A 14,069-nucleotide genomic window follows, 5' to 3' on the forward strand; every position below is an offset into this window, starting at 1 on the left:
CTGGCAAAAACACTTGCTAATAGGCTTAAACCGATATTGACTACACTGGTACATCCTGACCAGTCAGGCTTTATGCCACACCGAAACACGGCCCTAAATATCAGACGCTTACACGGGGTGATCGGACAATGCCACAGATTGAAGGAAGACGCGGTTGTGGTCTCCCTGGACGCAACCATGGCGTTTGACACCCTAGAGTGGCCGTACATGTTCGCTGTCCTGCGTAAACTGGGCTTTGGGCCCCGCTTTGTGGAGTGGGTTCGTCTTCTCTATACAGAACCCCTCGCACAGGTCCTGGTGAACAATAAAGTGTCGGAGGTTTTTACTTTAGAGCGAGGGACAAGACAGGGCTGCCCCCTCTCTCCTCTCCTTTTCGCCCTCTCCCTTGAACCGCTAGCTGCCTGGATCAGGCGTGACGTCTACCTTCGTGGAATAGAATGGGCGGAGGGATGGGAAGACAAAATATCCCTTTATGCGGACGATATCCTCCTCTACCTCTCTAAGCCACTACGGTCAATCCTTGCGGCCCTTGACATCTTCGCGAGCTTCGGTCGCAATTCCGGCTTCAGCATCAACTGGAGCAAATCGTATCTATACGTCCTCAATGGAGACCTCCCGAAGCTCCCTGACACGTGTCCCATAACAGTCGCTGAGGACGGCTTCAAATACCTGGGGGTGTTCATAACCAAGGATAAGGCCCTGGCCTACGAGCGTAATCTCCAACCTCCCCTGCGGCGTCTCCAACGAGAGGCCAAGTCCTGGCAGGGCCTCCCATTATCATTGTTAGGCCGAGCAGCCTTATTCAAAATGATGGCGCTGCCCAGGTTTCTCTACGCCCTACAAAATTATCCGGATATGGTGCCTAAAGCCTACTTTACAGCAATCGAGGCAGCGCAGCGCACCCTCCTTTGGGCGGGAGCCCCGCGAATCGCTCTGTCAAAACTTACACTGGGATGGTACGACGGTGGCATAGCCCTCCCCGACATTCGCAAGTACTACTGGGCAGCTCATCTCACCGCGATTAATCAAGGGACTTATGGGAATGGGGACGACCCGGCCTATGGGATGGATAGATGGCAACTTCCAGGGGGAAACTATGAAATAGCTCTCTACTCTACACTGGGCAAACATCGTCTTACTGGGCCTACACAACACTCGGTGCAGGTATGGCACACAGCACAGAAACAATTGGGGTGGTCGGGGGTCCTCACCATGGCTACACCGCTCTGGGCGTCCGAAAAGTTAGGCAACCTGGGTCGCACTAAGGGGTTCCGGAACTGGGACCTTATAGGCATCTCCCAAATAAAAGATGTCTGGGGCCCTAAAGGAGTTCATACATTCGCTCAAATGCGAGACACGTACGACCTGACGCACACCGAATACTTCAGATATCTACAGGTGCGGCACTCCCTTCACACACACATTCCACCTGGCACTACACTGCCTCAAAGCTCCCCTCTGGAAGATAGACTCCTAGACGGGAACATTCCAGAACACGCCATATCCCTCACGTACAAAAAGCTGATAAATAACTCCCCTGACCTGCTGCTATCCTTGAAAGAGAAATGGATTGCTGATGGGTTGGAAGTTGATGAGGAGGAATGGAGGTCTGCTCTGGCCTCCCCCCGTGAGGTGGACATTTCTGCCCGACTGCGCCTGATTCAACTTAAAATTCTACATAGAATTTATATCTCCTGTACCAGGCTGCAATTGATGAGAAATGGGGGAGATGGACTCTGTCGCAGGGGTTGTGGTGTAGCGGGCACATTCTTTCATACCCTATGGGAGTGCCAAAAAGTGCAACGGTATTGGGGGAGAGTAGTGCACTGCATGCAAGAGGTGTGGGAGGTAGAAATTAGACCTGAGGCCAAGAAATGTCTACTTAACATCTGGGAACCCACTGACCTAACGCACAGAGGGAAACTGTGGGTGACACTTGGGTTGGTGGTGGCTAAAAGGAACATCGCGAGGTTGTGGGGGGACCCTAACCCGCCGAAACTGAGAGACTGGCAATGTGACATGGACTGGTGCATGCTGCAGGAAAAGACAGTGTATGTCTCAAGAGGATGTCCTCGCAAATGGGTAGAAATATGGTCCAGATGGAATGACTACAGGGGGAATATATGCGAGCCTCCTCCAATTACGCAATCTGGCTCCCTGGACATATAACACTGGCCAACGCTAACTGAGTCAAAGCACTCGAGAACGTATAGTCTATGTACGCACACCGGCACTGCCAAGAACCATGTGGTACTGTAATCTGACGACCGAGTTACTGGGGGGTTTGTTTTTGTTAGTTCCTTTTCTTGATACAGAACGCATTTACAGTGGACCTTATTATTTGTATAACCTTGTAAAATCTGACCTTCTCTCTCCTCAAATTTTCTTCGAGATCTCGTACACTTGAACTCCGCTACGCCGCCGTACCCCCGGGTTGACGGCATGGGGCTGTGTTATTGTTCTATTACACTGAACTGTTGATTGAAAGCCGGCCCGAAGGGTTGTAGGCGAGGAATGTCAAAACTGATCTTAAGTAATAAAGGTCTTTTAAAAAATAAAAAATAAAAACTGTGATTTTATTACAAGATGGACCTAAAATCCCAATGTTTCATGACATTTTTATCTAATGATTTTAACCAAATTAGGCATTGTATCAATACTGTTCAGTTTTTTATACGATCAAACATGTATGAATTGTATTGGTTTTTCCAAATGAAATATTGAATTGCATGTATGTTTTTAATGGTTTTAAACAATGAAATATGTACGAATTGTACTGATTTTGCTAAATGAAACATTGGATTGTATGTATGCTTTTTACCTGAAATTATGCTGCTAATAATAATGTTGTTACAAGTCTGATCAAGGCTTTTTAGAAATGCTCAGCCCAGCGTGCTACCTGCTCTCTCTTTCTCTCTTGTGAGTCATCTGCTTTGCTTGTCCATGATAGTGATAAATCCTGTGCAAGATACAACACCCCTATCTTCGAGATCTTGAATACTTTCTCCCATTTTTACCCTACTGGCTGTCTCCCCTGCTTGGCTAGCAATGTTATCCATGCACGCCCGCTTGTTAGCTCCTGTCTTTCTTTTGACTGCTATGTTTCTTTCTATGTACTGTTGCCTATACTTTTACTGCAGGCTCAGATTTGGCCTCCATGAGTTTCTTTTTTGCTACCCTCCTGTTTTCAATAGCTTGCCATGTGCCTTGTCTGATACATTCTTTCCTCTTCATTTTCTGGGGCCTGAAGTATGTTTTGCTGCTCTTCACATATATTGAAAAGACATGTTCCCATGTCTTGTTGACTGCATATGCAGTTGGCTCATACTGATCTTCCATTTCTGCCAGGAGTAGGAACCTGTTTTTGATTTGTAAGACGAATGCCTTCTTGGACTTGTGGTCCTGTAATTTTGCCACATTTAAGTGATGTTGTCCTGATGTTGTGCATTCTGTTTTTTGGAGCTTCAAAATCATAAGAGTGGTCACTAGATGGTGATCACTACCAATGTCTGCTCTTTTCCTCATGCTAAAATCTTGCAGTGAGCGTCTGAAGGTGCCGTTTATCATCAGGTGGACAATATAGTTTCTGTCACTGCCATTGGGTGAGCACCAACTCAGTTTGTCTATATCACGGTGGGGAAGAGAGTCGGTCTTATGACCAGACCATTTGTGGCACAAAATTCCAACAGTCTTTGTCCATTGTCCTTCATTGTTTCACAACCTTCCTTTCCCATGGCTCTCTCATAGTTTGTTTGTCGTTTCCTACTTTAGCATTCAAGTCTCTCACCTCAATCTTCAGTTTGTGGTTTGGCATGGCTTCAAGCTCAGCTTGCATCTGTTGGTAGAATATATCCTTGACTGTTTTCTCTGTGTCTTCTGATGGAGCACAGCACTGGATAATGGTGGTGTTGAAGTGTCTGCTTTTTAACCTGGCTGCCTTGAGTCTGCGGATGACTAGCTTCCACTCAGGCATTTCTCTGTCCCCTTGCTCAGGAGGGCGCTACACTTTTGTGATTTTGTTCATTGTCCCTTCTAGAGTACAGTACTGTCTCTCCTGTGGTGGTTTTCATTCTGCCAGGGTTGGTCTACCTACTTTCGCTGACCGCCAGAATATGTGGGTTGTAGCTCCACATCTTGGAGGCTACCTGAGACAGCTTTCTTGTATCATGGATAGTCTGTACATTCCAGAATCTGGTTCTGATCTTGCACTTGGCACTCATTTCCCATCACCTGGATAGATGCCCCCTTGCATGCAATATGCATGACTAGAGAGTCAGGGGAACTTGCACTCTGATATACAGTGGGTGACGCCTTAAAATGCTCTTCCTCCACACCCTTGGCATAACAAACGTAACCCTCGCTGTGTCTTTAAAATACTCATGGGCTATTTTAAGCATCTCCTTGTGCATTGGTAAGAACTAGACTGTGCACGCAGTCCATGAAAAAGTTTCAACCAGGAAGTCATCCTCCTCTTCTATACTGTACATCTCCACGTTATGGCGATGAGCCATGCTCTGAACCACTGTGTGATATGCAGTTCTATCATCAGGGAGCGACAGCGTGGTGGGTAGGGCTCAAGGTCTTGGTAAAATGCTGGGTCGACCTTTAATCGTCCTCTGGATCATCGTCTGCACCTTCCTCACCAGGCTAGACGTGTGGGTCACCCTGCTCATAATAGCTGATGGTTTCTGAATAAGAGTTGACTGACCCCTCTGGAGAATGTGGAGGAGGTACTGGAGAAGAATTTGAGTGTGGGGAACATAGTTAAGGCGGTGGAAGTAGAGGAGAGTGCCTGGGTGGAATCTGCAAAGGCATAGGGCTTGTGGCCTTGCCTTAGTGCCTTGTTGGCCACAGATGCTGAGGATCCTCAAAGGCAATTTCTTACTCAAATGTGAGCCTTCTCTTTTTAGCTATGGGCGGGCTATGTGCTGGAAATTTTCCCCTGGGGTTTTGCTGAGATCATTCCACTGTCAGGATGGTTGACATCTCTTTTGCCGTGCATCCAGTACCTCCAACAGTCTTGAGGATAGTCGCTTGGGAAACATCCAATCTCTGCATCGAAGACCGAGTTGTGGGCCTCGGGTGTTGTTTCAACACTGAGTTGGCACTAAAGGAGGGACCATATTAGCCTACTTAGGCGTGGAGGCATGATGTTCGGCTCCCTTCCTAAGAAGTCTGTTCCGCTCGGAGGTCTTGTCCCACTGTCAAACGGAGCCCAAGCCAGCAATGCACGAGACACTGATGGATTTTGCATCAAGTTTTCAAGGCTGAATTGCCAGCTCGCTCAGAAGCAGTGCTCTGCTGTGACAATATGGCATGTATGTGTGTCTTCTTGATAGTACTTTGCACTGGGATAGAACTTATCGGCGCCCTGGGAGTGGACTTTGTCTTTAACCATACTGGTTTTGACTTTGGAAGTGTTCCCTCAATCTCTTTCCCCTAAGAGTGGTGAGAAGACAGTTTGTGGACAGGTCATTGGCCGGTATGTTCCTAGCCCCCAAAGGTCCTGCCTCTTCTGCCTCGTTTTCAAGAGGTCGTGGTCACCAAAAACCTTTGTCACTCCATCAATCGACTGATTGTGCATTTTAAGATGAGCCCAATGTTTTCCTCTCCTCTATCGTAGTATCTTTTTGCACCGCAAGACTGCAGAGTACTCAAACAAGACTTTGTTGTGCTCGGAGAGAGATAAAGATGGCAGAAGCTGTGGAGGTCGGGCCAAAGATATTTGGCATTGCACTGTGGAAAAAACTGAAGGGTGTTCAATTCAGTAATCAAAAACACAGAACTTCTCGGGTCTTCAAAAAAGTGTAATGAAAAGAAAATCTCCCAGAAAAGGCCCTCTGGGGAGCAATCCCTTTTAGGAAGAATGCCCGACGAATGCCCTCACTCACCATAGTATGGTGAGTGAGGGCATTCGACCTAAAAGGGATTGCTCCCCAAAGGGCCTTTTCTGAGAGACATTCTTCTCATTACACTTTTTTGAAGTTTGAAGTTCTGTGTTTTTGATTATTGTAAATGGGGATACACTTCTCGCAGGTCTATAAATATTTTTTCTCTTGGACCCTCTCTATATTTTCTAGTTGTGTTTTGTTCAATTCAGTACCCTGTATTTGTCCACATTATCTTAGCAGTTCTGTTTGAGGGAAGAAGGTCTCACTGGAGTACTCGATTCGGCAACCTGGACGTGCTTTTGTCTTGCTAGTCCTGGAAGCAGCAAACCTTTAAAGAAGAAAAAACTTGTTACAGGGCGAGGCCAACACTAGGCGGCAGGAGTATGAAATGCATGTGCATTTACAGCAACACATGCAACAGACACTGTTACAGAACTCTGGGTCCCTAGAAGGGCTGTAACCTGCAGTACACATTCAGGAATTCTATGCGGTTAATAATTTATCAAGACATGGATCGCCAGCCCTCTCTAGTCCAGAGGATTACTGGCTAGGGAAATATCTTCTGATAGTTATTGTGCCAAGAAGATCTATTGGGAATGTGCTGTGCCAAGCCATGGTCAAATAGGCCCCGCACATCTTGCCAATGCCCTTGGGAGTAAAGTGTCTAGTGAGGGGGAAGTGCTCCAGAGTCAAGGTGTTTGAAAGTGCTCACTCAAAAAAACTATACTGTACTCTTTATACATTCTATCTCCAACATAGAGTAACAATCACAGGGCTCGAAAAATTCACTCGACAGCTCGCATATGCAAACCAAATTTAACGAGGGCGAGCTGTTTTTAGGTCCTACTCGCCCTTTCTGGCGAATAGGAAGACAAACTAACTTTTGTCCTCTGTCTCAGAAAACGGAGCAAATATGACAAGATAACAAGATTTAAAGGCATGTTTATTACTCACAAAGTTAATGAGCAATAAAGATGCCTTTAAATCTTGTTATATTGTCACATTTGCTCGCTTTCAGAGACGGAGGTCAAGTAGGTTGCAGTTAGGTTGAGGGGATTTTTCAAGGTACTAGACCTGCAGGACTAGTACCATTTTTTTAATTTTTCGAGCCCTGAATCACTTAACATCTCATTTTAATGCACTTTAAGACCCAGCCCAAAAATGATGTCTACGCCTTTGAAAAGAATCAACAAATCCTCTGTATAACTAACAGCCTGGACTCTTGGTCCTTCTGACCGGAAGCAAAACTATTAGCCTGTGGCACACACTCAATATAGTACACACATTAAAAAAGGCGCAAATTAATCCTGTAGCAGTGAAGCAATGTTTTACACAGAAGCACTCTTCAGAAGAATTAGAACTGCCAAAATAAAGTTTAGGTGGCCTTGAGTGGAAACAGCACTTACCAAGGACCAGGAATTTGAATGAGCAATAAGTAAGAATTCCACCTCTTAGGACAGGCGTCACACTTGTAGAGTGTATACATTCTATGATACTCCATACTGTAGAGAGAGAAGACGTTTTGAAAAGGGAATAGTGGGAGTGTAAGGAAGGATACAGTAGATTAGGATGGTTGCATATATCATGTACAGTGATTAAAGTGGGATGGGGGTTATGACCACATACCTAACCCAGGAGACAAGAGTTCCAAAAAATTGGTCCAGGAAGACTGTGTCCAAGACATCCATTCAGTATAATCGTTAAATAAGTTCCCTTTTAATTAATCCTATGTGTATATTTAGTTTACATGGTTATTCTAAAAATCTGGAATGGAACTGCCACGTTTTAGGCCTGGCATGGCAGTGCAGCTATACTCAATACCTCTTCATATCAGTTCTTTAGAGAATATTCAGATTAACTCTCTCATCTAATGGTATTGGCAGTTTCAGGTATGATCTTTTCACCCATGGAGTGCTTGTGTTACAATGCTCATGGACTATTTTACTTCTCAAAAATATAACTGAATCATCGTGTTAAATTATTTGTCGTATATTCACCATAGAACAAATGAATATCTGTGTTGATTGCAACTGGCTTCTTTTGTGTTTCGTCACAAGATGCATTTGCCTGCTGAAGCACTCTATATTCACTAATAAACAATCCTTGGCAAAGCCAGTAGATTGGTCTCCGATAAGCTAACATAGGCATGCATAAATTCTAGGGTTGCCAACTGTCCTGTTTTCTATGGGTTATTCCTGTACAAGGGTGGTTTGTCCTGTTGGCCCCAGGGAGGTGGCGCGAGTGACCAAGTGTCCCATTTTTTGCTGTTTTCAGGACTAGCACCACAAAAAGCTCAACTGGAGGATATGAGTTACCCGGTGTGACACCATGAAGTCCCTAGCAGGGTGTCGCTTTCTCTCTTTTCAGACCTACATGAGCAGTAAAGAGGTTCCTATCTGCAACAAGCATGTGTTTACTGCGTGACAGCTGCAGCAAAAGAAAGGCCCTGCACGACCCGGCTTCAGGATCAATTTGTTTTAAGAGATGCTAATAGGGAAAGTGGACAATTGCATCTGAACAAGCCTGAATGTGTGAATAAAACACTTGCTTGAGGCCTATCCGAGAACATGCCTGTGGTGTCTAGTTCTTTCACTAAGCCCGATTCACAGTATTTACATATGGTCAGATTGGGGCGCAAAAGGAAAGCATGATTTGTGATAAATCAAACATTTGGGTAAAGTAGGAGACCAGAGACTATAATTGCATACTGCTTACTTGAAAGGATATTATTTTACTACTTTATTACAGTTTGGTGAAAAGGCTATGAAACTGGGTCATGGATCGACCCTGCCTGGGGGTATATGCAGACCATTTTTTTAACCACAGTCCTAATAGAAGCTTTTAAAATAATTCTAATGGCTTCCTACCTTAGCAAAACATGAGGAAATGAATACGTCCAACGAGTGATTGCCCAGGAGTACACAATTTTTCCAATTGCGGAAAATGTAATTAAAAAACATTCCTCCTGATTCCATGGATTCCAACTAGTACACCAATAGGGGTGGCATTAATTCTGATGGCAAGGTCAAGGAACTACCCTTCGGGGAAATATTTCTGTACTGTGGTGGGCATGATTTACGATACGGTGCTTATTTCCAGCATATTTAGGAAAAGTGGTACATTTAGGATTAGATGTTAAGTCTCCTAGTTCCATAGCTAAAACGTAACAACTGTATTAAAAATTGTAGTGATGTTTGTCCCTTTCAGTGAGCTGCCCATCTGTTAAGGGTCAGGCAAGGTGTCATTTTACAGCACTCGCTACATGTTTTAGTCCTATTTCTAAGATGTCCAATATTTTTATATGATGGCGAAAAAAGGTAGACGTAAACTCAGTCACCCTCATTTCTCAACAGACGTCTTCAGGTGTATACAAGTGTAAAGTGTTTCTGCATGCGCAACGCATCCTGGGAAATTGTATTGGAGTTATTCACCATATATATATATATATATATATATATATATATATATATATATATATATATATCTGCATCATTTTGCCTATTAAGGCCAGACCTATAAATACCAATGCCTATTCGACCTTGTTTGCACATATCACCCTACACGAGTATCCTACTTATTCCCTTAATTCGAGAAGGCATGCTAGCGCATTTTCCTACACTTTCGAGCCAAAGTATTTGAATTCGCCACTTTCCATTCACAAACCATGGTCCTTGTTTTCTTGGTATTGTCACCCACCAGACAGGAGCCGGCTTTAATACTTGTCAAAACTGCGAGGCGTCCGACTACTTCCTCTTATCGCATTTGAAAAACCCGGCTTCAAGATAATTTCCGGCGTAGCAGGTCAAAAAGCGGTTTCCACTGTACTGACGTAGTTTCCTATTTAGCGTGCCAAAACCAAGCATCGTTTCCGGAAGAGTGTGGCGGAAGAAGTTTAAGCCGGTGGCGCTCTTTGGTTACGTCACCATTACGCACCCGGCCCGCGTTCCTTCCTGTCTGCTGCCTACGGCGCCATCACTGGGTGATCCGGGAATCCGAGGACATCGGAGCCGGTGAGGGTGCCAGGGACAGGGTGGCGAGAGAGAGTGCTGGGGCACGCTCAGGGGAATGTGGTGGCAGTAGTTGTCACGAGGAACACCACCGCGGCAAGAGCGGGTTAGATAGTGTTTGCTAGTCCCTGGGCAGCACAGACTGGTTGGGGTGAATTCTTTGAAGCAGTGACTCGGGTTAAGATTAGTTTTTCCGTCCTGGACTCCCTTTAACATCTTGGTGCAGTCAGGGTATTTTTTAAATCCTTTTTCGTCACGTATCACTAGCTGCGAGCAATATTGTTACACCAGGGTGCTGATTTGTAGTGCTTCTTAGTGGGTGGAAAAAAAGCTGCTCCTGGAACATATTACTAACAGCCATAGAGCAATACACTGACGTTAGGAGGCTGTCTGTTTAGTCGTACCACCACAGAAGCGCATCACTCATTGCTAGCAGCTAATGTTTGGGACATTACCGGTACGGCAGCTGCACTTGGTAAAGTGATGGATCCGATTCCCCATCTTGGTGTAGTTGTACTTGTAGCGTCCACAGTCCGTGGTAGCACTCATCGAGTAACTACTTACTGAGCAGAAACACCATAATACTGCAGCCCCGAAATGGTTCTGGGAGCCCTTATCAGGCAGCCCCAACCATCTGACAGCACCCCGATGTTTCCCGGTAAACATACTTAGCCGTTATATTTCTGAAAACACACATTGAACAACACCTAGTGTTTCTGGAGGCATCTATTGAGTGGCATCGTAATATTTCTATAGTTCTTATTAAGCAGGGCTTCCTGATGTTATGGAAAACGCAACATACCTAATCCCAGTGAAGGCAGATATCGTACCAAGAGCACCCATTATACAGGCAGATGCACTTGCCTCATCCTTGTGGTAATGGCAACATACACATTTTAGTGTAGCAATAACGGTAATAGAACATTAACACTTTGGTGTTTAAGGTATCACCGTTGTAGAGCAGCATTTTAAGCTACAGGTATGTTTGATATGTATGTGTTTGGATGGTGGTAATGCCCGACCCCGCATCCTTGTAGCCTCCACACATGCAGCAGCACACCCCATCAAGGACTTGAAGAAATATGACCACATCAGACCACCTCGAACCAACTCTAAAGCCAGCTGCATCATATAGGTACAAAGCAGTCACAAACATACCCCTTCCCAACTGACTGATAAGTTCACAATCTCTGGTGGCTCTCCGCATACCGAAGCCAGGACACCATCAGACTGTTTATGAAGAAAAGCAAACATTTTTACCAGCTTTCTGTATCTGTTCGTTAAGAATCTTGAACTACATCTCTGTAGCCATCCGAGATGCCCAAATCCTGACCTAATTTAGGAAAGAGTTGTCAATACATTTCTTTTAACCCGTTAACCGTGGCAGTAATTTTGCCGCGGTGCGGGCGTTCTCTTGCGCGGACAGGGCCGTGTCGAACGTGCGCAGCACTACGAAGGTAGTGCTCGCGACAGCCAACGGCAGCAGGGAAGGGGTTAAAGATCACTACATAATGCTGCACTAACTGTTCAGAAACCAGCTACACTAAAATCACATGTTGACTGCATCTTTTCCTTGGCCTCTGTACAATGTTCACTGTCTTTTGGCTAGGTTTGTGCTTTATAAAAATTACATACACACATATACAGCTTTATACATATTAACCATTAGCTCCAGCAGTAATTTTATATTAACTAATTTGGAATTCTTGCCCATGGTATTGAGGTGATCGTTAGGATATTTATTTTGTCTTGGTTATCGACCCAGTGTGATTTATTGCAATATAAACGTAGTTAATGTTTGACAGTTTACCCTTAATTTGGACACTCCTTTTCCATTTAATGCATGGTATTGTATTTTGTGAGGCTACACTTACTGTGATGTTATTTGTCTCTACGAGTGTTTGACAGGGCTGATGCTATTGATTGTGCTAATAGGGATTTTTCGCTGCTATAACATTTGGAACATTGAGGTGAAAAAAAGTCAACTACCAACTCGCGATAAGTAGGGTCCTCTATCGCCAATGATGAATCTCTGCACAGACTGCAGCTTTTTGAATTTTCTTCTCCAAAGCGAGTGGATCACATTTAAAGTGCTGGTGGTGTGGTTGGTTTCTTTAAATCATACAGTTTAGCTGCTTGAATCTGTAACATCTTGAGCCTGTTATCCCAGAGGTGCCCTGACTTTGATACTGTAGTAATCCAGTCAGGAAAGGTTAGTCACAGTTAGTTTAATAAAGTGGTTCCTCTGCCAGAGAGAAGGATTCTTCCTTTTTCATAAACTTGAGTTGAAAAGCGGTGTTTGGCTGTGATCCGATTTGCAAAGCTCTGCTAAGCTAACCTTCCATGTTTTTTTGATTTCTGTACTGGAGAGTAGTGCACTCACTAATCCTGCACTTAGGAGAGTGACCTTGGTGTGATTGCCAATTGAAAGAAACCTAGTTTAGATATGTTTAGGGGCCTTCTGTTGTCCTTCATCCAGTAAGTTAACAACTCATCCTATAAAGTAAGTAGCAGTGTCCTTCACAGATACTTGGGAGTGTCAGTTAGTGTTGAGTAATTACGTGTGGCAGGTACAGAGAGAAATTAAAGCAATAGTGAAGACTGCAGATATTCTTAATGTGGTCTACAGTTATTAAACCTTGGATCAGACAGGGCAGCTGTTAGCGCCAGCCGTGAGCAGGGTAACACAGTCACATTCTAGTGACTCGTGCATACTGATTTCTGCATCCGGAACTGTGACTATTGCCTAGCAAACTGCACCTCTGCTTGATCTGTGCCTATGACCATGTTCAAAGTGCTATAAACAGAATACCAACTCTTAGAACAGTGCGTAGGCGTCAACTAACCTAGACTTCAATATCCGAGTTGACTACTCTCTCGACATTCAAGGATAGTTGGTGACCGGACTGTGTTATACACTTCCCCCCCCCCCCCTCTGATGCACTGTTTACTCATTTTTCATGCTGTATTTTATCATCTCTGGTTTGCTTCCTTACTGTCTGCCTACTATGTAGTGCAATTTCCTTCTGGTTTTTACAGTGGGTATGTAAAGCGCTCTGATACTGACCGGTCAAGCTAGCGCTATATTAAACTTAAAAAAATAAAATAGCGGGTGAGTTCGCTCCAAATCAGGAAAAAATTATGTATGCAACTGTAAAGCTGTTACTGGGAATCCACCTGTTTTTCACCAAACACTTAGCAGAATGTCTTGGTCCACCAGGTTGTCTGCTGCTGGAGGGTCGGGGAGGTTCAGGATCTCTGGTTGTTCTATATGGAGCAACACATTTTCAGTGATCTCGGATAAAACGTTCTGAGCTGAGTGATTGAATGTCCTAGAAATGTTGGTCTCCAGATGTGATTGAAGCGAATATGTAACTTTGTCATTCAAGCAGCTTTCGAGGCTTGGGAAGGTGACATTTAGAGGCTTCTCTGGTGCCATTGCAAGGATGTTGCCTCTTTAGTGACACAAAATGTTTCAGCCACCTGTGCAAAGAGTAGTTCATTGTATCAATCAATAACATGTTCTTGGAGTTCAGATTATAACCAGGACCACTGAAGAAATGTGACTGTGCAGCCTCAGTGTTTTCCTTCGTATATGGGTTTACCGTACCTGATGTATTCCACCGTCGACTATGTAATTTGCGGATTTCAACAACAAATCTGTAGTTCAGAGATCAAAAGTTGTAATAAAAACATTACCCATATTGTTCTGTGGTAAATGATTAAAGAGCTTATCTTGTCACTTTTCAGTTTTCATTAGTATATTCAAATATTATACTGATAGAAACATGGGGAAGTATTTAAAGTATTAATGTCCCAATGTGATGGGCTGGTGATAGACCCCTGCAGCATCAAAAAATCCTGACTTATTTAAATGTAATTCTTACAAGATGAGAAAAAGGATTCATATTTTAATAGAACATGTACTACTTAATTTGTACAGTTTTGTGTTGCAACCCAGACTCTGTTCTAGAAACAACAGTTATTTTAGGAGTGAACTTGTAGTACAGAAAGGACAAACATTTTACTTCTCTTAAGGTCTTGTGTCTCAAATGGGACATTTTTATGCAAGTGCCTTGCACGAAAACACATATGTAATATAAGTAAGATTGCTCCGCATATAAAGGGGTGCTACCAGAGGCCGCTGGTATGAACACCGTGTATCAAAGGT

The 14,069-nt window shown here is 44.1% G+C and overlaps 1 protein-coding gene and 1 long non-coding RNA gene across 4 annotated transcripts in view; one reads left to right on the top strand and one right to left on the bottom strand.

The window, feature by feature from the left end:
• LOC144825532 (uncharacterized) overlaps nt 1–9,693 on the bottom strand; it is a 169,837-nt gene extending 160,144 nt beyond the window's left edge. The window contains exon 1 of one of the 2 annotated variants that reach the window (XR_013609453.1): nt 9,588–9,693. This is a non-coding gene — a long non-coding RNA (uncharacterized LOC144825532). Of the gene's footprint in view, nt 1–9,554 lie in introns of both variants that reach the window. The other variant, XR_013609454.1, reaches the window with a different exon arrangement.
• Nucleotides 9,694–9,775: 82 nt separating this feature from the next.
• EIF3D (eukaryotic translation initiation factor 3 subunit D) overlaps nt 9,776–14,069 on the top strand; it is a 102,710-nt gene continuing 98,416 nt past the window's right edge. For both annotated transcript variants that reach the window (XM_078684161.1, XM_078684162.1), the window contains exon 1: nt 9,776–9,901. The gene's annotated coding sequence lies outside the window, so the exon portion shown is untranslated. The remainder of the gene's footprint in view (nt 9,902–14,069) is intronic.

Source organism: Lissotriton helveticus, chromosome 1_1 (genome assembly GCF_964261635.1).
Source record: "Lissotriton helveticus chromosome 1_1, aLisHel1.1, whole genome shotgun sequence".
In the NCBI taxonomy this organism is placed as follows: domain Eukaryota; kingdom Metazoa; phylum Chordata; class Amphibia; order Caudata; family Salamandridae; genus Lissotriton; species Lissotriton helveticus.